The 25,433-nt window shown below is 41.9% G+C and overlaps 1 long non-coding RNA gene across 1 annotated transcript; it reads right to left on the bottom strand.

Moving 5' to 3' along the window:
• Positions 1 to 5,841: 5,841 nt before the first annotated feature.
• LOC123330953 lies at positions 5,842 to 8,855 on the bottom strand. The gene is made up of 2 exons (XR_006547305.1): positions 8,391 to 8,855; positions 5,842 to 6,548 (listed from the first exon to the last, which is right to left on the bottom strand). It is a non-coding gene; the product is annotated as an uncharacterized LOC123330953 (long non-coding RNA).
• Between the last annotated feature and the right edge of the window lie 16,578 nt (positions 8,856 to 25,433).

Genomic DNA, 25,433 nt, shown 5'->3' with positions numbered 1-25,433 from the left:
CAGTGTTGACTTAGAGGGATAATATTTAAAGATGCTAATTCCAACATCTGCTTCCTTTTTATCCCTGAAGCCAAATTATGCTGGTACAGTCTGTTTTTACTTTCTGTTATACTCTAACACAGATTTATGACCGATTAATTTCTTATCGAGGAAAAACAACCCCATCATAAGTATCTGAGATAATGACATCTAAGTATTTTATATTGCTATAACTCGCAACAGTTAGGATACAGAGTGCATCCAATGTTCATTACTTCTTAATGCTTGCATTCTTTTTCATGTTTTGATTCACACAAAAAATGAAAATGTTACCCACTGCTTAGCCATTTTTTAGGTCTAATGAGATTAAACAAATTCTGAGGGGGAAAAGAGTACAGCTTAATAATGTTTTAAGTGGTTTGTAGAAACATTCCTTCTACCATGGGCACAATTTTAAACCAAAGCCAACTTCTGCAGTGCCACTGAAGGCTAATGAATGCCTTAATAATATGCAGAGGAAAAAAGGCGATGAGCTGATTAGATAACAGAAATATCTGAGACCTCTGAAATACGAAACGAAAACAACTCAATTGTACTCAGAGACAGAACTCCTAAGGAAGAATTATCCCACCATCACAGAGATGCACTTCACTACCATTAATACTGGGCTTCCCTAGTAGCTAAGTTGGTAAACAATCTGCCTGCAATGCAGGAGACCCTAGTTTGATTCCTGGGTCGGGAAGATCCACTGGGGAAGGGATAGGGGAAGACCCTATCCAGTATTCTTGGGCTTCCCTCGTGGCTCAACTGGTAAAGAATCTGCCTGCAATGCGGGAAACGTGGGTTTGATTCCTGGGTTGGGAAGATCCCCTGGAGAAGGGAAAGGCTACCCACTCCAGTATTCTGGATTCGATTCCTGGGTTGGGAAGATCCCCTGGAGAAGGGAAAGGCTACCCACTCCAGTATTCTGGCCTGGAGAATTCCATGGACTGTATAGTCTATGGGGTTACAAAGAGTTGGACATGACTGAGTGACTTTCACTTCACTTTTACCATTAATATTAAGTGATACCAATTGGCGGCATCTGTTGAGGTAATTGACAGTCACTGATTTGACAGCTAGACTTAAAAGCTTCAGGTAAACCTTGAACCAATTTCTCTGGTTCTAGTAATACTTAGAAAATGAGCACAATTTAGAACATCATATAACTTTTCTATTTTCTAAAATTTGGTTGATGCCAATCCTTCCTCCAGCTAATTAAACTCTTGCAAGTTCATAATTTTTTTAAAACAAAATTCAACGGATTCATCTATAAATTTTATTTAACATTTCCTGATTGCCTATCTAGTCCTAGGGAACTGTTCTGTATGTGCCAGTCTCTCTCTCTCAGACTGCTACCTTCAAACATACTTGCTTTCTAATAGACCAGCTAGCACTGACTAGATTGATATCACTGACTCAATGGCCATGAACCTGAGCAAACTGTGGGAGATAGTGGAGGACAGGGAAGCCTGGTATGCTGCAGTCCATGAGATCACAAAGAGTTGGACAAGACTTAGCAACTCAACAACAGCAGCAATAGTTAGACATGTAAGTGTGTAAATGTATGTTACATAAACTTGGAATAAACAGACTTTCTTACAGTCTAGCAAACTCTAAGATGGTTGTTACTTGATCCTTGGAGTCTGGAGCAAAGGGATACATTACATGGGACACTGCCTGGGTAAAGAAGGCAAGTATCAAGTAGCAGAGACCATCTATACACATATGGTATACACACACATACCATTAGAGAGAGAGTTCTCAAAGAAAGTGAGCAGTCAGTAGACAGGAAAATGCAAGCAGATCAAAAAAGGAATGAAGTACTGATACCTGCTATAACACAGATGAATCTTTAGAACACTGCTTGAGTTTATTATCAAATGAAACCAGCCAGTTACAGAAGTCTACATACTGTATGATTCTGTTTGTCTGAAGTGTTCAGAACAGGTAAGTCATAGAAAGAGAAAGTAGGTCAGTAGCCAGGGGCTGAGGGAATGGGAAATAGCAAGTGACTGCTAAATGGATAGTTTCCTTTTAGGGAATGAAAATGTTCTACAAATAAGTAGTGGTGATGGTTGCATAACTCTTGTCAATAAGCTGAAAGCACTTTAAATAGTTGAATTTTATGGTATATTAATTCTATCTCAATAAAGTTCTAAAAACAACAACAACAAAAAAAAGCAGGCAGACAGAAAGGAGTCAGAAGAAAAGACCCAGGGGGATGAGATGTGCAGGAACCTCAGTTGCTAAAGAAACGTCTTTCCTCATCGGTCTATGTTGACTGATGAGCTTTCCAGGCAACTTTGAGGTGATTAATTGGAAAAAAAATTTTAACAAGATAAAATCAATGCTGGACCTGTGTTCATCTCAACCAGCTAGATTCAGCAAACATTTCACAGCATCTACTATACACTAGCCACCTCAAATATAAAGAGTCCTCTTAAAGGACACTGTCCTCTTAAGTCACAAGCTTTTAACTAGAAAATAAAAAAATTTTTTTAATAAAGGAAGAGAGTACCAACGTTAAAATTTATTCTCTTCAGATGATGGAATTAGGAGTATTTTCTTTTTTTAGTGCTCTAGAATAGAGAGGGAAATAATTATTAGGAGAAAATAATACAGAAAAATATAATGAGTGCCCTCTTAAAGTGATGAAGTACAGAAGGAGGAGAAAATATCTGATGCTGGGGGAAATCAGAGCAAGTCTGACAGGCAATCCTTTGTAATCCAAGATTCTCATCTCTTGGGCTTGGAGGAATCTGAGGATGTTTCTCCATTCTTCATTCCTGATTAGCAGGACATGAGAAGGACTGAATCCTTCAGAGGCTGAAGCCTGCCAGAGTGGACTTCAAGATTCATCAGCCCCCCAATCCCTACCCCAGGGCCCCTCTGGGGGAACCAAGGGGCCGCAGGCCAGGGAACTACCGTCCACCACCACCCCCCTGCCACCCACTCATCTCCATCCACCATTAGGATGGGCTTTTTGTTTCAATAAGAGCAGGAAGATTGCAAACAAATAGAAATCATTAGGAAGGAATTAGCTTCTGGATCTGGGCCAGTGAGTATCGCTTCAGACTCTCCTATTGTTGCCAAAACACATAACACAGCAAGATGGTTTGCCGCAGAAATAAACAACAGAGAGCTCTGCTGTTAATGCACACACAGGGTGGGCAACAGGTAGAGGAAAGCTTCTACTGATTCAGTTATTCTGTAGGAGAGAGAGCTGCCTTTTCAGAGCGGATGCATGGTGTTCACTTATCATTATGAACTCTGTTCTTCACCACAATTCTCACCCCATCATCCTTTACTCTGTGCTGTGGTTATCCCCACCTTCTCTGATGCAACAAAAGAAGATGACAAAAACCACCCTGGCTCAAACCCATCCCTCCCTGCATGCTGAATGCAAATAGGGGAGGCAGCCTTTTATGAGAAAAGAGCAAGGGCTTTAGGTTTGAATCCTAGCTCAATCACCCCATCAGCTAATTAACTTTGAGGAAGTTATTTCAGCTCTCTGGTGCTTTGTATTTTCCTCTATAAAATGGGTATGGTTTTAATAATGCCCTCATAGAGTACCTATGAGAACTATTTCAAATAAGGTATACACCATGGCCCGGCACCATAGGTACTGAGTAAGTAGGAGGTCATTTTCATCAGTTATCTTATAGATTATCGAGAGCAACATCTGCCAAAGTTTAGAGACAACGCACATGAACTCTATCATTTCTCTTCCTTGATTTATCCAGCTAACAAATATATATTTATGTATATATAAACACACTATTACATAGATTTGTGTGTGTGTGCGCTTAGTCACTCAGTCGTGTTTGACTCTTTGTGACACTTTGGACTGTAACCGGCCAGGCTCCTCTTTCCATGGGATTTTCCAGGCAAGAATACTGGAGTGGGTTGCCATTTCCTCCTCCGGGGGATCTTCCCAACCGAGGGATCAAACCCGTGTCTCCCATGCCTCTTGCAGTGCAGGCATATCCTTTACCTGCTGAGCCATCAGAGAAGCCCCTATGGATACACATACATGTGTATACAGTATCTACTTTGTTGGAATTGCTTTGGTTGCAGTTGACAAAAATTTCATTTCAGCAACTTAGAACTCCTCCCCAAATTTAGAGAATATTTGTTGATTTACATACATGAAAAGTCCAGTGGCAGCTGAGTTTCAAGCACAGCTATATTCTGAAACCCAAAGAATAGCATCACAAACGCCTCTCTTTGTGCTTTAATCTCTGCTTTTCTTTGTGTGGTTGAATGAATTAACATACATAAAGCACTCAGAATAGTGTTTGGCTCATAATACTACTATCACTTCATTTAATTTTCCCTACCACCCTATGAAGCATGTATCACTAGTGTTCTATTTTTACAGATAAAGAAACTGAGGCACAGGGAGATCATATAGCTATTCAGTCATCAAACTAGGCCAGGCACAGTCTGATTCAAAAGTCTTTCCTTGACCAGTTCTCCAAACTGCCCCCTCGCTGGACTGGAAAAGGAGATTGAGCCCTGACTGCAAAGGGAGGAGAACTCTAAAGACAGGTGCTTCCAGTTACAGCAAGTGAGCAAGAAAGGTTGGGGTCACTTGAGGGGGTAGTAGCCTTTCAAATCTGTTTCTTTCTTTCTGCAGCAGAAAATAAGTTCCTTTTTTCTGTAATTCACACATGGATCCTATCAATGTTATACAAAGGCAGAGGTTACACCCACTTAAAAATTCTTGAGACAGAAAGTGGTTGGAATACGAGTCCTAGTATTGGTTCTTCCTTGTTGACAACCCCAGCTCCGCAGCTCTGGTCTATTTTCTGCTCTTCCTGTCCTGCTCTGTGTCCAATGATGCTGACCTCTGTGGAATGACCTCTGGGTTACTTTTTCTTTTGGCTTCTAGCTGGGTTTGGCCAATAGTCACCACCTGCCAATGTGTCAATTCAGGCCCAAGGGTGATGATGGTTACTTGTCTCTGATAGTTATCATGGTTACTAATAACTCAAGGTTGCTAGTCCTTGAATGCTCCACTCCCCCTGGCCAGTTTTCTTGATCCGAACCACACCTTTGCAAGCAGCCCCCTTCATCTTGTTCTCTTCAGTGAAAAATCTTTGCGAGTCATCAGTTTCCAGGTCCACACAATGACATTTATGGGCCCCTGGCATTTCCACCTTTGTGAATCCTTCCTCCATAAAAAAACTATTACAATTACTATTACAGTTATTTTTTTTAGTTTACGACAGCCCTGATATAAAGATGAATATAATCTGGCTGGATTATAGCCACTTCTTCCCTCTTGGTTTTAAAAGAAATTAAAGCGTTTTCATGGGCTCCATTTTCACAGGCCCCATGCGTGGAGCTTGCCGTATTTCATGGGGAACTTGGTCACTGTCGTTTTCTGCCAGGACTCTGAAGGCGGAGTCTCTTCTACCTACAGACCTAGCAGGCAGAAGATGGACAGACGCTCCCAGGTAGATAGGCTACTATCAAGTTAAAATCACGATCCTAGGGTCAAATTTCCTGAACAGCCTGCTTTTATTACAGTAAACCAGTGTCTTTGTCCCTAAGCAGATCCTATTTCCAAGTCACAGCTATGATGACAAGATAATAACAGAAAGAAATGGAGTATCTAGTGTTGAATTAATTCCAAATTCATTTACTACTCACCACATCCCAGTAGCCGATGACACAACCACCAGAGACTTTATTAATAAACCTCATGTTTCTGTATGTAAATATATCACTCAGTAGCTGTGAAGGAGAGGTTTTTTTTCTGTATGTTCTCAGAAAGATCCCATTCTGCTCCTAATACTACAGAGCAAAGTTAGAGCTGGTTTTGTGTCGTCTTTAAATGAGAACTCCAAGTTTGGGGGATGATGTGTATTGCCTTTTGTTGGTCATCGGTCATTAGTTAGGTATTGACAATGTTGAAAGTTATAGTTAGGATTCTATTTCCTTAAAAGCCTCACAGCCTATGGCAACCTCACAGCCCAGCAGGGAGAGAAGTGGACAATGTAAAATGATGTCAGGTAGGAGACAAAGCTAGACAGCAGAAGGATTTTTAAATCTAAGACCAAGTGATTGATTTTTCTGCTGGAGGTAAATACTTCATACTTTATGGGAATATGGGACCAATGCCCCCTCAGATTCACGTTGCCTCTTTTTAATTTTTAGTTCTAGTTTCAAGTGGATGCCAGACTTAAAGCTTAAGCCTCTGGATCTCTCTGTATCCCCTTTGACAGACTGGAGGAGTGAGGAGGTCCCAAAAAGGACAGGGGAAGCTAAGATTCTACCCCTCAGTATCCTAAATATCAACCATAAAACTAATGAACTGTGGCAACTGAACTATCTAAGTTCATTCCCAATTATGTCTTGGTAAAGTTCATCTTTGTTTTCAATTATCATCCTGGAATCATAAATGGCGAATCTGAGGCACGATTTCTCTGCTCTCTGAATCCCGTTTGCATTCTTCTTACTGTTAAGCCCATAATATGCAATGGGCCACTTTGCAGGATACTTAGAGCCATGAATCCTCTCTTGGGAAAAACAAACAACAACAACATAACTGTTTTTCAAGGAATTAAATCTGAAAAGGTCTCTGAAAACCCTGATTCAATCAATCTCCATTTTGATATGTTGCTAAAGATGGTGTTTTTAAGCATATCCCCCTTAACTATTCATAACCCAGTTATAAGTTCATTTATATATCTCTTTTTCCTCCATCCTCTTATGACTATATAACATTTACCCTGATAAGTTTATAAAGAATATTGAGGCTGATACTTGCTGGTTTTAGTAGAAATTAATCAGAATCCATCTGTTCCCTTCTTAGCCTGGACAATTTCATTACAACTAAACTAGGGATTATAGGATTCGTACAGCTTCTTTTTTTTTTTTTTCCAACACAGTTCAGTTGATTTAGAAACAATCATTAAAGCTGCTTACTTTAAAGAAGATTGTTTCCAATCTTCCCTTCTTGCAAGGCAGAGAGAGATGAAAGCATCTTGATCCTGAAATATTTATATCTAAGGCTGGATATCTGTATGGGAGGCATGATAAATGATTCCACCCAAAGACTTTTTATTTTAAAGTCATATTTCTTATCTTTACACTTCACTTTTCTCACAAGCTTGAGGAAATAAGCACTAAAATACACTCACTGCCCTTCATCCCAGGTAGATTTTGTATCTTTATTTAATTGTAAATCCAATGTGGCATAATAAAGAGATTCGAAAATAAAGATTACCTTTCTGACACTGACTATTTATAGGGATAAATATCAGTTATCCTTATGTAGCCTTAGAATGACTACCTTCAAAGGAATGCAGAACACAAATTAGAGGGAATGAATTTAAGCCTCCCGCAAGGACATACCTTGATCTGGGATTCAAGAAATCTGAAGAATTAGAAGTGATTACTAAAGAGTAATTCTGGGTTTACCCAGCCTCACACAGGTGCTCTAATTAACTATTCTCACTTTTAAAAAAAAACCTGATTTCCGTATTATATTTTCCCTCTAATGCCCTTTTCAAAGTGTTAGTCGCTCAGTTGTATCCTACTCTTTGCAACCCCAAAAACTGTGTAGCCCTCTAGGCTCCTCTGCCCATGGAATTCTCCAGGCAAGAATACTGGAGTGGGTTGCCATTTCCTACTCCAGATAATCTTTCCCACCCTGGGATCAAACCGGGGTCTCCTACATTGTAGGCAGATTCTTTTACCATCTGAGCCATCAGGGAACCCCTAATGCCCTTTTAGTTGAAGTTAAGATGCTCAGATCTTTAGTATACATTTGGATGAACTTTGATAAGTATATTCAGTCACAGAACCATCACTTCAGTCAAGATCTAGAACATCCCCCACTCTTAATTTGTGAGTGGGTGGCTGTATTTTTAAAATGAGAATGATTATAGCCCTCTGCTACTACGAATGAACTCTGCTCTAAAATCTGAAAGGAATAAAATAAAACCAAAGACCCGTGAGCTGGTTCCCTATAGAGCCAAAAGCTGTCTGAAATTGATCCATGTCTAGGGCCTTTTAACAATCTAACAACAACAAAAAAAAGGAACGAATCTTGACTGGCAAGCAGAGGGGATGGCGTCATGGCCCAAACATCAGATTAGAAACACAATGATGCCCTGGGACTGGAAGCTAAATCCTGGCAGACGATGCAGCCTTTCATCTTTTGAAATGGAGAAATTGAATGAAGCAAGGCCAATTCTGGGCCAGACAGATGAGTTTCTTTTTTTTTTTTTTAAGTTCCTAACTATTCTACATAGATATTTAAACTTCAATTACCGCAGACCTAGAAACCGTCCTTCTGCCCTTGACATTTCCTCCCTCCACAAGAGTTTCTGTGTAACAGAAAATCAGTTACCCACCTAGATTTCCAGACCTCAGGACTCTGCCCCTCAGGGGTGCTTCCTTGTATGGCAGGAATCCTGCTGCATGAAAGGAAATGTACAAACACCCATTCTTAGAAAGGCTGAAGAGAATATTGTACAAGTACAGCCTAAGGAGTACAAAACGTTCTTCACTTCATTCAGGAATTGCTGCTTGGGGACCTACATACAAAAATCAAGTATGAATGGACTGCAAAGTATAATAAGAAAGAGCTGAATTATGGGATGTTGTTTCTGCTAGTTCGTTTAAAATGATGAGTTCTGGTTTACCAAAGGGGAAAGGTTGGTGGGGGGAGGGATTGGGAATTGGGGATTGACGTATGCGCTTTGTGTGTGCCAAGTCGCTTCAGTCAGGTCCAACTCTTTGCGACCCCATGGACTGCAGCCCACCAGGCTCTTCTGTCCATGGGGATTCTCCAGGCAAGAATGCTGGAGTGGGTTGCCATGCCCTCCTCCAGGGGGTCTTCCCAACCCAGGGATCGAACCCAGGTTTCCTGTACTGCAGGCAGATTCTTTACTGTCTGAGCCACCAGGGAAGCTCATATACACTCTGTTATATTTAAAATAGATAATCAATAAGGACCGACTATATAGCATAGGAACTCTGCTCAGTATTCTGTAATATCCTAAATGGGAAAAGAATTTGAAAAAGAATAGATATATGTATACCTGAATCACTTTGCCGTATACCTGAAACTATACAACATTGTAAATCAACTATAGTCCAATATAAAATAAATATTTAAAAAAGAAAGGAAAAAAAAAAGAGGAGTTCTGTCCTGGCAAATTTTTCTGTCACCACACATGGTACCAGAGTATTTGACTTCAGATTTCTGGCTCTGTCACATTACTGACACATGACTTTAAACAAATGACTTATTTTCTGTACTGTTACCTCCACCTCTATAAAATGAGGGCAGTAAGCCATAATCACATCAAGGGTCAGCCAGCTTTATCCATCCAGGGTTGGATACTAAGTCCTTCAGGCTTTGTAGGCGGTGTGGTCTCTGTCACAATTGCTCAGCTCTGTCAAAGCAGCCCCAGACAATATGTAAATGAGTGGGCATGGCTACATCTCAATAAAACTTTATTCATGGACCCTGAAATGTGAATTTCATAATTTTAAGGAGTCAAGAAATATTCTTCATCCTTTGATTTTGTTTGTTTCAGTCACTTAAAAAAAAATAGAAATAATGTTCTTAGTTCTCATTACAAATGTGGCCAAGAGGACCATAGTTGATCAACTCCACAATCAACTCACAGGGTTATTAGAATATTAACACATACACAACTCTTTGATCATTATCACTACTTCTATGTTATCATTTGTGACTATTATCTATTGGAATTCAATTAGTGCAATGGACAGTACATTCTGCAAGGATCTGATATCAGTACTGTTTCCCAGAAAGTTGACCTTATGGGCTTCTCCTTTTGAGAAAAAGATATAGAGGTCCCAAGAGAGAAAGTAACCTTAGTGTCTTCCTCCAATATCTAAGAAAGATACAATGAACACTGTCTCCAGATATGGATTCAACATACAGAGAGCACCACTGTATAGATCCCATCATTTGGGGAATGATTTTTTAAAGCCATTGCTGTCCATTTTTGCACATTAAATCCCACAAAGAGATTTATTTACAACATTAAATCATCTCCTTGCTGCCTGACTACATTTTTAACTATTGAAATATTCATCACACACTCTAAGAAACTAATGCCAAGTGTTTTATGACCTTTTAAAGGATGACTTCTTTAAAAAAAAAAAAAAGCACCTTCAAATGTGGATGTTGATGAAGAGCAGTCCACTGTCAAACATCAAGGAGATAAACATGAGATCACTGCCCAGGGAAAGCACCCCTGGAGATGAGCTGATTCAACAAGAAATGTATGTGATGCACAAAGCTGTGGGCTGGGGCTAGGGAGATGGGATGAGTGGTAGAGAAGAGTTTGGGGCAAAGTATTTTTGCTTCCTACTGGCAGAAACACACTCTATCCTCTACAGCAATGGCTCTCAAAGAAAGGGGGGTAACTGGGCCCCTAGAGACTTTGGCAATATCTGTATACATTCTTGTTTTCACGACTGAGTTGAGGGTTGAAATGACTAAAGCATCAAAATGGGCAGCGGCCAGGGATGCTGTTGAACATCCTACAAGAAATAGCATAGCTTCCCCACCCCCCGATCCCGGAAATAATTATCCAGCCCCAGATGGTCAGTAGTGCCAATATTAAGACACTGTAGTCTACAGGAATGACCCAGATGATCCCACCTCACATCTGACTTTTTTTTGCTTTTACTTTGAATTGGCTATTATAGGCATGTGTCAAAGAACTAAAAATAAACCTGGGATAGCATCCTTCCCTCTGTATCTATTAAGGATCACAATTCAATTTGAACCCTCCATCCACCCACTTTCTCAAAGTCATCATGATGGAAAATTTTCAAGATGGGTGTTAATTTAAATTACACAAATAGTTTCAATTACCCTGAAGAAAACTGGTACCAGATCACCAGATTGCTGAGCAACTGATGATAATTCGGTAATTCAATTTACTGAAGAGGTAACGTGACAAAGTTTAAAAGCAAGTTGGCAGTAGCTAGTAGCAAGCCATCCAAGGAAGCCTCTTACTCCTGGGTATCAATTTGGATCCAATCGTATTCCCTGTTCTCCACCAAGATGGATCTGCTCAATTTCCTTAAGTAAATAAGGCCTTTTAGACCAACACTAGATGAAAGAAGAGCTGAAAATCAACTCCCATCCTTTGACAAAGAACCAAAATACTAAACAGACACAGAGAACTAGATAAAAAGCTTCTAGATCAATTTATGGAAAAGTCAAAGTCATTCTGATGATCCTTATGTAACTTCAAATTATAAGTACAGTCAGTAGCATTGAATATTTAATACTATTTTTAACGTTTGTGATATCAGTTTAAAACTTTCTTTCCATAATAAAAATCAGCTATATTGATAGAGTGCTTTTCAATTCTATTTAAATTCATCTATATTTGTAGAGGGCTTTATAATGTATGAAGTGTATTCAAATATATTATCTTACTTGGGCCGTAAAATAATTCTGAAAAGAAGGGATGGCAGGTATTATCATCCTTCATACACAGATGAAAACACAGGTTTTCATCTAGTGTGTAGGTCCCTTTGGCTTAAGAGAACACTCAGTTGAGCGTATCATGTTTCAAAGTTGGATTACAAGGGTGTGTGGCACAGACAACTCTTCTAGTTTTCTAATGCCGAATAAACAACCCCAACACACGGTGGCTTAAAGCAGTAAACATCGCATGCTGCTGCTGCTGCTAAGTCACTTCAGTCGTGTCCGACTGTGTGCGGCCCCACAGACGGCAGCCCACCAGGCTCCCCCGCCCCTGGGATTCTCCAGGCAAGAACACTGGAGTGGGTTGCCATTTCCTTCTCCAATGCATGAAAGTGAAAAGTGAAAATGAAGTCGCTCAGTCCGACTCTTAGCGACTCCACGGACTGCAGTCTACCGGGCTCCTCCATCCATGGGATTCTCCAGGCAAGAGTACTGGAGTGGGGTGCCATTGCCTTCTCCCAAACATCACATAGCACCTCACAATTTAGTGGGACAGGACTGAGGTGGGGGGAGAGTGGCTAAGCGATTCCACTCCATGTGGCACTCAATGGGCTCCCAGGGCTCACTCTGTGATACTTCAGCTATTGGCTGGGGACGGAGGATCCACAGCTATTTTACTCACCAACCAGAGGGGGCTGACGCAAGCCAGGCTCAGCATCTGTGTATCTGTATTCTCTGTGACTGACTGCTGTCCATTTGATCCTATCCATTCCCAAGGCTTCAACCACCATGTCTGCCCCAGAGGCCTCTGTCCTGCCAGGAACCAAAATTCTAATACCCACAGGGTACCTCCAGCTCACAGGCATCTCAAACTCCACACATCCAAAATGAAACTCACACCTTTACTCCAAAACCTGCCTCTCTCCCTGCCAGAGCTGATGCAGCAAGGGATACACTCATCTACCCTGTTTTCCAAATCTGAGTATCATCCTTGACCTCTTCACCCACATTTTCTTCATTCAGTTGACAATCAAGGTCTACAAATTCTCACACTTACTAAGAGCCCAGTAGCCTCCACCCTCACTGCCACTCTCCCAGTTCATGCTCGCTTTCCTCCACCCTCACTGCCAGTATAAGCAGTATCCTAGCTATACTTCTCTCCTACTTTCCCTGCCCTCTCTCCACTTCCCTCCTCCCCCACCCCCCACTGCTTGCTTCTAAACAACCCAGACTGACTTTTCTAAAATCCAACTACAATTATGTCATTTTCCATTTTCAGTGGGAGGCACCCGGTTAAGGATAAAATCCAAACTCTTTAACGTGATTTACAGATTTTATTCTTGTGTGATTCGATGTGAAGACACCAAATGTCATCCTGCCCCCAAATATCTCTCTCACTGGCACTGCAACCACAAAGGATTCCATTATCCCTTCCTTCCAGTCAAGGCATCTGGAGACTGTCAATTGCAAATGGTCTCTAAGAGGAGTAGCCCCAGTTAACACCATATCAGCCATTAACTCCTTTATTGGGGTTCATTCATCAATGTATCTCTGTGGCTATTCAGTTCTTTGAGAATGAGAGACAGGATAGGTAAGTTCTGAAAAAAAAGCAAGGGTTGTCAAAGTTTGCCTGGATTCATTTCTAAAGCATAACAATTAAAATAACTTACAAATCTACATTTAAAAATTCTATCATCTGGAGATACCGTATTGTGAAATTATCCTGTATGCTATTTTTCAGATGAAGAAATTAGATTGTGATCAGTATTAGTCAAAAAAATAAATGTTCAAGGAATAAAAGAATGGAGACAGTCACCTTTGATCCAAAATTTCAAAATTATCTGGGGAATCATTCCACCATCTTCATTTGATAAGACAGCCATCGCTAGCGAAAATGTGTGTTAGTTGCTTAGTCGTGTCCTACTCTTTGCGACCCTATGGACTGTAGCCAATCAGGGCTCCTCTGTGCCTGGAATTCTCCAGGCAAGAATACTGGAGTGGGTTGCCATGCCCTCCTCCAGGAGATCTTCCATTGCTAGAGAGTCAATCAAATCCCCCCAACATAAATTCCATGAGATGATTTGCATGCATTGTTCACTTAGAAATTTGCAATATCAATCATTTCTGGAAAGTAGGGACCCATTATGCAAGACGTAAAAAAATTATTTCCATATGTATAGCTCAACTTCTACACGGTAATAGTATTTATTATTAATAATATGGTATGACCTTTAATAGAATTTAACATTTTAAAACCCCAAGTTCTCTGTCTCCTCCTCAACTTCCACTGACATTTCACTTTTCCAAGTTTGTATCCTGGTTCCAAGAAACGGAACCTGTGGCCACAGAGGTCAGAAGACCCATACCCTCACTGTCCCACATGCCTGGGCTACTGGCTACTCCTGCTTATCTCCTTCATATATCTCCTGGTTTCCTTACTTTTTTTCTGATATACTTGCCACATTTTCCACCATGTCCTTTCCTAGCAGCCTCTTACATCACTCAGCTTTTCAAAGCTCCCATATGTCACCTGCCTATAAAATCTGAATTCCAGTGATGACAATGGCAATCATGATGAGTTAACAGTTTTCCATCACTTTGATGTTATGTTATCTTGAGTATCTTCCATGATCCTCACAATACCACCACCATATCTGAGTATTATTCGTATCTCTTTTACAGAACAGGAATCTGAGGCTCAGAGAAGTCATTTTGTGGAGGCTGTACAATTAATCAGTATTTTACAAAGATATTCTCATAATGCTAACTCGGAAAACTTAATTGATTAGGACCCATCACCCAGATCACCTTTTTATATGCTGAAATATTTACGACTGAAATGATATGATGACACAATTTACTTCAAAATAATTCAGTGCCAAAGGAGGTAGGGTGTACATGATACAAGAGTGCCCATGAATTGATGATCATTGTAAGTGGGTCACGAGTATGTGGGCCTTCATCGCTCAACTCTACTTCTGTGTGTATTTGAAACTTATCAAATAAAAAAGGTTTTGTAATTGTCATCTATTTCATACAATTAAACACAACCCAAACCTACTGACCAGGATAGCTATTCAGCGTTTGTAGGTCATTTAAAACTGCTCCATTATGCATCCAGGCTTATAAATACCTAATATGGGGATACAGGGAAAGCTCTCGAGCTTTAGGTAGAGAGTCTCATCTTTGTCACACAAGTTTATTTTTTTCCCCTAGACCTCTGTAATATTCATTACATACTTGTCTCAGTGGAAGAAACAATTACCCAGGTGCTATGTCCAACTGCACAGTGTTGTCTTTTAATTAACCTGTGTAGCCTGTTTTTTTAACTTAACCTAGTTTGAGAAGTGACAGCCTCTTGGGCTGTCTAAATAATGTTTGTCACTGCTCCTTGTTGGGCCTATTCAATCAAAAGAATAGTTCCTGGTGTGTGGTCCAGCTCTCCAGAGCTGGAGATACTGTCTATGCAGCCATGATCCTTCTCACAGCCTCAGGACTGCAACTCATCTTCCTAACCACAGTGCCCAGAATTGTCTCAATATATTAAACACTTATTGATACAATATGTTTTCTTCTTTCAGTATTTTCCTGTAAAAGCTCTTCTGCAACTCCACCTACAGACCCTTCTGCCAACTTATAATATCCAGTGTTGGGAATATGTAGACTAGTGGCATACTCAAATATCTGCTGAGGGGTCTATGAAAAATGCCACATTTCTGGATGAAAATTTATCAGAATGTAATCAAATCTCTGGGGGCTTCCCAGGCGGCTCAGTGGTACAAGAACCTGCCTGCCAATGCAGGAGGCACAGGAAACTCTGGTTCGATTCCTGGGTCAGCAAGATCCCCGGGAGGAGGAAATGGCAACCTAAATGAAATCTCTAAAAATGTCCATGTCCTGACATTAAGCAGTGCTATATCTTGGAAATCATCCTAAGGAAACAGTTGGATATATGTATAAAGATGTATGTGTAAGGATATTCAAGGCACAGCAATTTTTTTCTTTGATAATATTCAGTAGCTACAAAGCTACTAGAAAGAAATCTCATGCTCAATGACATGAGATTGGCTTAATGAAATTACCTTCAGACATTAAAAATGGTGACGTAAATATTTTTATGGTACTGAGGAGGTGGCCTTTAACTCCTATTGTTAGCAAATAATAAATTATCCAAAAATATACATACCATGAATATGTATATATTTGTAGCTTAGCACAAATAAAGTTTTATCTGCAAACCTGTGTGTGTACCATTTGTGTCTGTGTTTGAATTGTGTGTGCCCCTTGGTGGTATGTGCACAGCCTAGGTCTGGATTGATAAATACTATGGTTTCCTTTAAGTGACTTTTCCCTATCTGTATATCACAGATTTCTGCAATCAATCTTAGTAACCACATAAGAAACAAAAAAGAAACAAAAATAGCAGTTAATACATTAAAGAAAAAAAAAACATTCTGTCTAAACATCTTTCAAGAGTTCAGATAAAAGAAGATTAAAAAACCTTTTGGGAGCACTGTTTCAATAAAGAAAAGCCTTGCAGTATTAATTATTGAATAGAAATGATGGAAAAGGTAATGTGGAAAGGAGCAGAGAGAACAGGGAAGAGGTACCCTGTGACTGGTAACAACATCCCAACTCAAGGCTGGGAGCTGTGGGTGGGAAGTGCCGCCCCATCCAAAATAAACAGTGAACACTGCAGGGCATCTTCCCTCCCTGTGGGGGGTGTCAGAGCTCTTTGGAGCTCCTATAATAAGTAGACAATATCTGCTCATCCTTACAGCCACCTCTCAAGGTAAGCATGCCTCAAGGGTGGCCCCTGGGGTCAATGTCTTACCCAAGTTCAAAGCTGGGAGCCTTGAGTTAAGGTCATGAACCCAGGTGTGCCCTCTGCCACTCCCCTTCAGGGGCTCACCAGGCCAGAGCAATGAGAGAGCCATGAATGCTCAGAGAGAGGCACAGCTGCTGTTGTGTCAGTGACCAACGCAGGAGCTCGGTAATGTCTGGGCAGAACTCTCTGCAGAAGAATGGGGTCAAGCTGGGCTGTGCAGGCAGTAATGAGAGGACGTTTTAGGAGCCAGAAGTGAGCCTCTGTGACTGTCAATTATGCAGGCTAGATGTTTACAATGAGCAGTCTAGCTTCAGGCCAATATTAACTTCTGTTCCTATTACTATCAGATTAATTGCATTTTGTTGCTTTTTCTAAATACACTTCAAATCAGAAAACCTATAATTCAGCAGTTAGTCATTAAAGAAGTGGCAGATCTACAACTGCGTTATCTGAAGCTCATCTGTAAAATGAAACAAAAATTCAAGGTTGGGTTTCCTTTTTTGGTATGATAAACAGAGCATTAATAACAAGTAACAAGGACATGATTTCTAAGTTTAGGAATGCCTGAACTGAAAAATTCTTTAGATAACAAGGGAAATCAAGGCAAATAGACTAAAGAGGATTGAAGGAACGTGGGTAAATTTGCGTTTTAAACAACTGCTTTCTAGAATACATAGAAAATATGGTTGCAAAAACTTTCATTTCAATATTATAGAAACCAAGAAATATACAGATCATGTTTATGTTAGGATGCTCTTGTACAAAGATAAGAAAGGCTTAAGGGGAGTAGGTATAATTTCAAATTATATTTCTTATGTACTTCAGAGACTATAAATATGCATATACATATACACATACACATAAATAAAATAGTCTTCATTTTTCATTGTCCCTCATGATCACATGCTTTTTACATGAAGTTGATAACAGCTGATCAATAAAACACGATTTACATCAAATGACCAGAGAGTTGTCAATTTTTAAAAATCCCAGCCTCTTTTGTGGGTTGCTGACTTCAAAGACATGCATTAAGATTATTAAGCAAGTAATGATTGATTTATTATATAACGTTAAGAAATGTTTTCTTTGAAGCACAAATTAAAAGGTCACAGATGCCCCAATTTTTCTCTGGGTTGAGAGTTAAAAATGCAGAATAGATCATTTTGCTGGCCGTGAAGGACACGTGAAGGGGATTTGAAGTAACTCTCCTTTCCAGGCAATATTTTAATGAAATGCTTAATATTCAGCAGTGGATTAATGAGGCTGTTCTCTATTTTCAAACAATGGTGAACAATTAAGACCCAATCTTGAAAACAAATTGACACTGCTTGTTATTTTGTGACGGTATTAAAATGACCATCACTGGAGCAACTAGCGTTATTTAACAGGACGGAAAATAACCATTGACACACCAAGCAATTCAGTGGAGATATCTGAGGGGGGGGAAAAAAGGTCTGTGGCAGCTGCTGCTCCTAGAAATAAAGCTGACATTTTAGGATGAAAGCAATTTGACCAGCTGAAACCTCAACATGCTGTGTGCCACGTTCAGAAGTCACCCAAAATACATGCCAAGGTCCTAAACATTCTCCAAAAAGCCAGCAAGCTATGCAAGTTCTCAGTTCTGGTTTCAAGATACTCAGAGGAGAAGAGATGGGTGCGGATCTTTGAAGAGCTCAGACTTGCGAATGGGAATGGAATTAATTAGCCCCAGGAGTATAAGAAAAACCATACATCAAGTGTAGGAAAAGAAATCTATGTATGGAGATTAACTGGGAAAAACTGACCTTCCAACGGAACTCAAAATTCAATCCAAGACAGTCACATCGCCTAAATAAGCAGGAACTAAATACACTGCTCAGCAAACCTATATCAAGCTGCACACAGAATAATAAATAATCTCAGTTTCTCGGTTCCTTATTATGGAAAATGAGGATAAAATTTCAGTGGTCAATGAGAATGAACTATTTTTTCATGCCCAAGACTCATAGAACCTCAGGGAACTTTTCTTACACGTTTATTAGTAGTAATTGTGTTTACCTATCTTCCCCAAGGAACATTCTTTCTAATTCCACTTCTCAAAGCTCCAATCTTTCATTCCCAGGTTACAAAGTTATTTAGCTTGTTATTTTATGTAACTTCTATAATTCAGTCCTGGCCTCCCCCGTCTAAAAAAGGTAAAGTCTACATGGCCAAATTGATGGCATGAAATGATAGGTTTAAAGAACAATTCATTATACTATCAGGATCTTGGCATGCCAATTGCTGAAAAGACTATTTTGAGCTGTCAGTTCTAAAGCACATATTTTTTCATTGACTGACATGCCAAGTGGTTGATGGAATAATGAATTGTTCCCACTGACATGACCATCACACACAACCCCTGGGCTCCATGTAGCATTTTTCAAGGTGATGAATAACACTGCCGCTCTTTCTGTGGTGGTTCAAACTAGGAAGGTGAGGTCAGGTGTGGGGACTGGCTGAAGAGGGGGATGAGGGTTTAGGGGTGGAGGGAAGGGTGGGGTGAGGACCAAGGACATGGGAAATGTCAGCCTGTCAGTCAAGATGGTGGGGCATGTTTTACATTTCTCAATTAAAAACAACATGAGTCCACATTTTAACATGATTGCAGCAAAACAGCCCCTTCTGAATAGTATTTTGCTTTCTTGCTTGGAAAGGGTTTTGTTTTTTCTCTTTTTCTCTTTTCTCTGACCTGATCACTATTTTCTGCTACTGCATGCAACTCAGAAACTCAATTTCTCTTAACTCAGAGACAAGCAAGGCCACCAGAAGGCAACCAGATCGAAAGCACGTGGGTGCTGTCCTCAGCACGGGTTCAGTGCATGTTCCCAAGCTACTCTCTGCTCCTACAGTATCATCATACACCCCTGTATCACTGGGGTGGGCCAAATCTAAACCCTGCTGTGAAGTCCTGCCCCAAGGGCACGGAAGCAGAGCCCAGAACCAAGGTCAGCTCCAGAACTGATGGGGCCCCATTGTAACCATTGCCAAAAGCCTCCCTGATTCATACCAGTCAGCTTCCTAATCCCAAATTAGGCAAAAATGCCCACCCCGTTACTCAACTTGTCTCGAAGCTATAAAAATTGGCTACTAACCCAAGAAAACTGTTGGCTCTCCCAAGGCTGTCAGGAGGTCGGCCCGCTGTGCTTGCAGCCCCCACATTATCTCTGCCCTTTGTTCTTAATAATCTCATTCTTTTTTGCAATTCTGTGTTTGGAAATTCTTTTCCAATCCATGCCACTTCCTGGCCAAAGAAGCACCTTCTGAAGGCCTGCAGACCCACTGAGCAGACTTGACGGGAGCTCCTGGTGATGTTAAGGGGCAGGTGGACAAAATGCTGAATATTGACAAAAGTCACCAGCCACATAGGCAGTAATGCACTAGTACTTCTCCTTCACGTCAAGAACTTTTTTCTATGTATAAAAGACAAGCTTGGATCTTCACTGAGACGTTTCTCTATCATTTGCAAATGATATGAGTTAGTGGTAAAGAACCTGCCTGCCCATGCAGGAGATGTAAGAGAAATGGGTTCAATCCATGGGTCAGGAAGATTCCCTGGAGCAGGGCATGGTAACCCACTCCAGTATTCTTTCTGGGAGAATCCCATGGACAGAGGAGCCTGGCGGGCTACAGCCTATGGGGTCGCAAAGAGTCAGACACGACTGAAGCGACTTAGCACACACACATGCATCCAAAATTTATCAAGAGCTCATACAACTCGACATCAAAAAAAACCAAACAACTCAATTAAAAGATGGGCAGGAGATCTGAACAGTCATTTTCCCAAAGATGACATACAGATGGCCAACAGGCACGTGAAAAAATGTTCCACATCACTAATCATCAGGGAAATGCAAATCAAAACCACAATGAGCTATCATCTCAAGAGTGTCAGAATGACTGTCACTAAAAATACCAAAAATAACAAATGTTGGCAAGAACATGGTGAAAAGGGAACCCTCATCAATTACTGGTGCAAATGCCAATTGATACAGCCACAGTGCAAAGCAGTATAGAGATTTTTCCATAAAACTAAAACTTGAACTACCATATGACCCAGCAATTCCACTCCTGAGTATATCTCCAAAGTAAATAAAAGCATTAATTCAAAAAGATCTACACACTCCAATGTTCACAGCAGCATTAGTTAGAAGAGCCAAGACATGGAAGCCACCTAACTGTCCAATGACAGATGAATGTTTAAAGCAGAGGCAGAATACCACTCAACCATAAAAAAGAAATTTTTCCATGTGCAACAACATGGATGAACTTGGAGGGTATTACAGTTACTGAAATAGGTCAGACCCAGAAAGACAAACACTGTATCATATCCCTTATATGTGAAATCTAGAGAAAAGAACAAACTAATGTATGTAACAAAAACAAAATAGACTCACAGATATGAGGCAACAAAAGAGCCATTACCAGTGGGGGGAAGGAGGTGGGGAGGGGTAAGCTAGGAGGAGGGAATTCAGAGGCACAAACTACTATGTATAAAATAAACCAGCTTCCAGGATATTCTGTACAACATGGGGAATATAGTCAATATTTTGTAACAACTGTAAACGGGATGTAACTCCTTTTTTGGAATATAACTTTTAAACTGTGAATCCCTATGCTATACACCTGAAAACATTATTATACAGCAACTGTACTTCAATTTAAAAAGCAGTGGGGGGAGGAGCAGGCTTGGGGCTTCACTGAGACAAACCCTAGTCCAGGCAGAGCCCTTCTGAACCATGTGCCCCTGAGCGATAACATCATAGATAACACCTGCCTCAAGTTCCCCTCTCCCTCCAACAGACAGCAATTCACTTTAATTCTTTTAAAAAAATAAAATAAACACAGCTTTGGTGTGGTGCCCTGTACCAAGGTCAAAGGACAAAAATCTCCAGAACTGACCAAGCCCCGTAGCAACTGTTGCCATGAGCCTCTGGATCTAAACCAGTCACTTCACTGAACCCATATTAGGTAAAATATCCATGCTATTACCACCCTATAGCATCCTAACCAATCACCTAATGCCACCCTTCCAGTAGGAATTTCTTGTCTTGAGGCTATAAAAATTGGCTACTGGCCCACAAAAGGAGTCGGCTCTCCCACAAGCTGGCCCACTGCTCTAACACCATCTCCCACTCTAACAAACTCTAGTCTTCTCTCATTCTGCCTCACGTCTGGAAATTCTTTTCCAACCCACCCACAGACCACAACATTTGATTTCCCCTCCCCACCTCCCCAGAAGAACCTCCCTCCTGGCAGAGCGACCCCTTGGCCACCTTACATAATTGATCCTTGGGCTTACATATTAATATGTGCATGTATTTGCATAGATCACGTACCTTTTGCCGTTTAATCACAGACTGAAGGGGCAGAAGCGAAGTTCGGATGTAGGTAGCTGAGAATCCTGAGGCCAGGAGAAGGCAGGCTGGCAGTCAGGCCTTTGCCGTTGGTAAGGTTCTCAGGTGATGCTGACGAAATCACTCAGTGGGAAGCACAGTTCAAGTCTGATAGCCCTGGAGCCTCTGCAACTTCTGTCTGGGGGCCGCCTGGTCTCTAGGAGATTTTCCATCTCACAGGACTGTCAGTCCATCACTGAATCAAGCAGACCTCAGCGGCCACTGTCCTCAGGGTCTTTCAGGCTCAAGTTGTCATCACCTGGAGATTTCTCTGGTGGTCACGGACCGAGGACCCAGGCTTCCTGTGGGTCTGCGTCTTCTTCCTCCTCGTCATCTGCCTCCTATTCTCCTTCTTCCACGTCCCAACTCCTCTCCCAGCTTAGGAGTCCTCCCTGGGTGCCAGACCCCAGGTGTGCTACCTTAGTTTTGCCTGCGAGGAACCTTCCCTGTCACCCCAGGGCACGGCATCTCTTGGTTACAAGTTCCTCCCCTTCCAGGCAGCCCCACTGTTTATCTTTACACACCTTCACTGCGTGATTACCTGATTAAGATCAGGCTCCTCTATCCTTACAGTTGTTTGTGCCACACAGTTGTTTGTGCCACGAGGTGCCATGCAGATACAAGGACCAAATACAACCTCACAACAACCTTCAGGTTGGTCCCCTGAGTAGTGTCCATTCACAGATGAGAAAACTGAGGCTCCCTGAGTGTCAGTGGCTTGCCCTAGGTCGCTGGGGTAGTCAATGGTAGGCCAGAGTCCGTCCCTTCCACTGCTCCGCCACCCTGCTCCTCATCATGGTTCTGCAAAGCTACTTTTTGTCCTAAGACTTCATGTGTTTGCACTTGCCTCACATCATTTCCCTGCAGAGGATGGGGGTGGGGGGGTGGCAATCTCAGGAAGTCTGAACTGAGCAGGGGAACTAGAGGTTATCCCCGGGTCCTATGCGGCCACTTCCAATGGACAGCCCAGAAGAGTCAGCGCTAAGTCTGCTGCAAAGTCTCACCACTAAGGGTGACCATGCATATCACCATGTCAGTCACTAGGAACCAACAAGTCCAAATCTTTCTGTAGGGTTCCGGACCAGCGGTCTTTACTTTCACCAAGAGCGCAGACGTTTGTGGGGGAGCAGGAGCTGCACTGGGTCCTTGCAGCCTACAGGCTCTTCATTGCTGCGTGTGGGCTTTGCTCTAGTTATGGCGAGAGGGGCTAGTCCTTAGTTGTGGTGCTCGGCCTTCTGGCGTGGCTTCTCCTGTTGGTGGAGCACGGGCTCTAGGGCATGTGTTCTTAAGCAGTTGCACATGCAGTCTCAGTAGTCGTGGTTTGCGGCTCCAGAGCGCAGGCTCAGTAGTTGTGGTTCCTCGCTCCAGGGCGCAAGCTCAGTAGTTGCAGCGCTAGGGCTGTACTGCTCAGGCTCAATAGTTGTGGGGCACGCATTCGTAGTTGCTCTATGGCAGGTGGGATCTCAGCTCCCGGAGCAGGGAGCGAACCTGCGTCCCCTGAATTGCAAGGTGGATTCTTAACCACTGGACCACCAGGGAAGACCCCCAAAAGCAAACTTATAAATGCTAATATTTGGGGTGGGGGGGTAGAGGGGGAAAAAGATGAGGAAGAAGAAAAAAGAACTAAAAAAGCAGCAGCAAAATGATAAAAGGAGACTGTAAGATGCTTCCCAGCTATTGGCCCTTCTCACCAGTCTCAAGCATAGCTGTAAAAGAATGGGCGCCTTTCTCTGCCTATTACTTTTATTCCTTGTCCCCCAGATTTATTGCCTGCACCAAGTAGCAGCCATCATAAAACTTTTTTCAACAGACTGCTATTTGAATTGCAAAAGTATGACTATCCAAGAGCATATAATCTAGTACAAAGTCAATATGATAGTATTACCCAGCAATTTCTGAAAGGCAGCTTATTTGCATAGACACCTGCCAGGCAGAACGGAAATCCCATCTGGGCTCCATGTCTCAGTGTGGTGATGGCAGTAAGGACGCGCCACCATCACATCTTACTTTTAATTTCACAGGCAAGAGGATGCATTGACATCCTTGTGAACTGCAGGAGGAAAAACTCCCGGCCCGTTTCCACCAAGTGAACCATAAACACTTCTAAAAGCATCTTGTGTAAATTCTCTCCCTGAGAATGTTGCTGAATATTCCCTGCGTTTTTGAAAAACGAAGCGTAGATAAAGATATTTCTCTGGAGGATTTACATTTTTCTATCAGTGCAGAATGGCTTTCACTGTGAATCGGCGCTTTCGTGCTTTTCTCCCCATTTGCTGCCGCCCTCGGGGCCTGGAGGGGTTGCTGCAGTAAGAGACGTACTGGCTTCCTCAGCGTTTGCAGCGTCCTCCTCAGTCTCCCTCTTCCGCAAGCTTTTCAATGTTATCTTGGCCTCTTCCTGCCTTTTCTTTGACCTGTACAACGTGTGTCTAGTAATTCCCTCCTTTCACTCTTGTCCTCGGCTTTATTTACTGCCTATCCACTTTAAGGTTTTCTTCTGAGACTTAGGAACTTCACCTTTAACTTCATCTCCTCTTTGCTGAGTCCTCATCCAGCTGCCTCATGTCAAACTGGCCTGATTTCTCAGGCACCATTATTAAACCCTCTGCCCAGCTCCAATTTCTACCTAAGACCATTAAGGACTTCTACATGTGTGTCCTTCACATTTACTTCTCAGATTTTTCTGGAAACTACCATTATTTTTTACCTCTGCTTGTCCTGCTGATCAGTCTCAGCTAGAGAGGTGATGGTGTGATGGGGCCGCAGTGTGGCATTAAACTTGGAATAAGAATGTCTGGGTCCATGTCCTCCCATCACCGTGGTGTTGGGTGGGACAGTCACTCCTGGAGTCAGGCATGGCTGTGTGGGTTCGGTTCTTTCAGGCTGGAAGAGGGCACCCAGTGCATGGCCTGAATGTACAAGAGGCCTCACGAAGAACTGAAGAGCAGCTCATAATTGTACTTGATACAACAAAAGCACCAATAGCTCAGATCTGGTGTCTTGGTTCCAGAAACCTTGGCATCCTCCTCACGTCTTCCATCCAAATGGCCGTGCTGAAGGGACCGGGGTCGTTTCTTTACCTTTTACCTTACAACCTCCCGACTGGATAGAATCGGCTCAGCTACTGATGCCTGGTCCAGTCAGTTGTGATCGGGCAGCACAGCTGAGAGAACTCACAAACCGGGACCGGCTTCATGCCGAAAGCACTGCTTGTTACCCGTTCCCCAGGAGGGAAGAGAGCCGTGGCCAGTACTGAGAGAAGCCTGCCTGAAGGGGGATTCTTGTAACAGCAATCGTCAAGCTCCCTGAGAAAGAGACCCAGTGGTCAAATGAATCTGGAAACAGCGCATATGACCTCTTCCTATTTAGAAACTCACAGTAGGCACTGGTGTGTCAAAGGTGGGGATAAACCCTACAAGAAACAACTCGACATGAGGCAGTATTTCCCTGGTAAACTGTTTATTATGCAACATCTTAAGGATACCCAGTGGAAGAGACTTTGATAAATACTGGTTTAGACCTACTGACCTATCTACTGCCAAGAGCTGCCACTCTGTCCTAGCCCAGCAGCTCCCAATCCCTGTGCAATGGGACACCTGGGGACATTTGACCAAAGAGAGTCAGCTGATGGCACCCCTGAGAATCTAAATAATTTCGTGTGGGGAGAAGTCTGGAGATTGAAAATTTAACTGCTTTCCAGGTACTAGAGCTTTAAATAATAACAGTTCTATAT

The sequence above is a fragment of the Bubalus bubalis genome, chromosome 21, assembly GCF_019923935.1.
Source record: "Bubalus bubalis isolate 160015118507 breed Murrah chromosome 21, NDDB_SH_1, whole genome shotgun sequence".
Classification (NCBI taxonomy): Eukaryota; Metazoa; Chordata; class Mammalia; order Artiodactyla; family Bovidae; genus Bubalus; species Bubalus bubalis.
The sequence above is the reverse complement of the archived record's forward strand: the minus strand, read 5'-3'. Positions and strand labels throughout refer to the sequence as shown.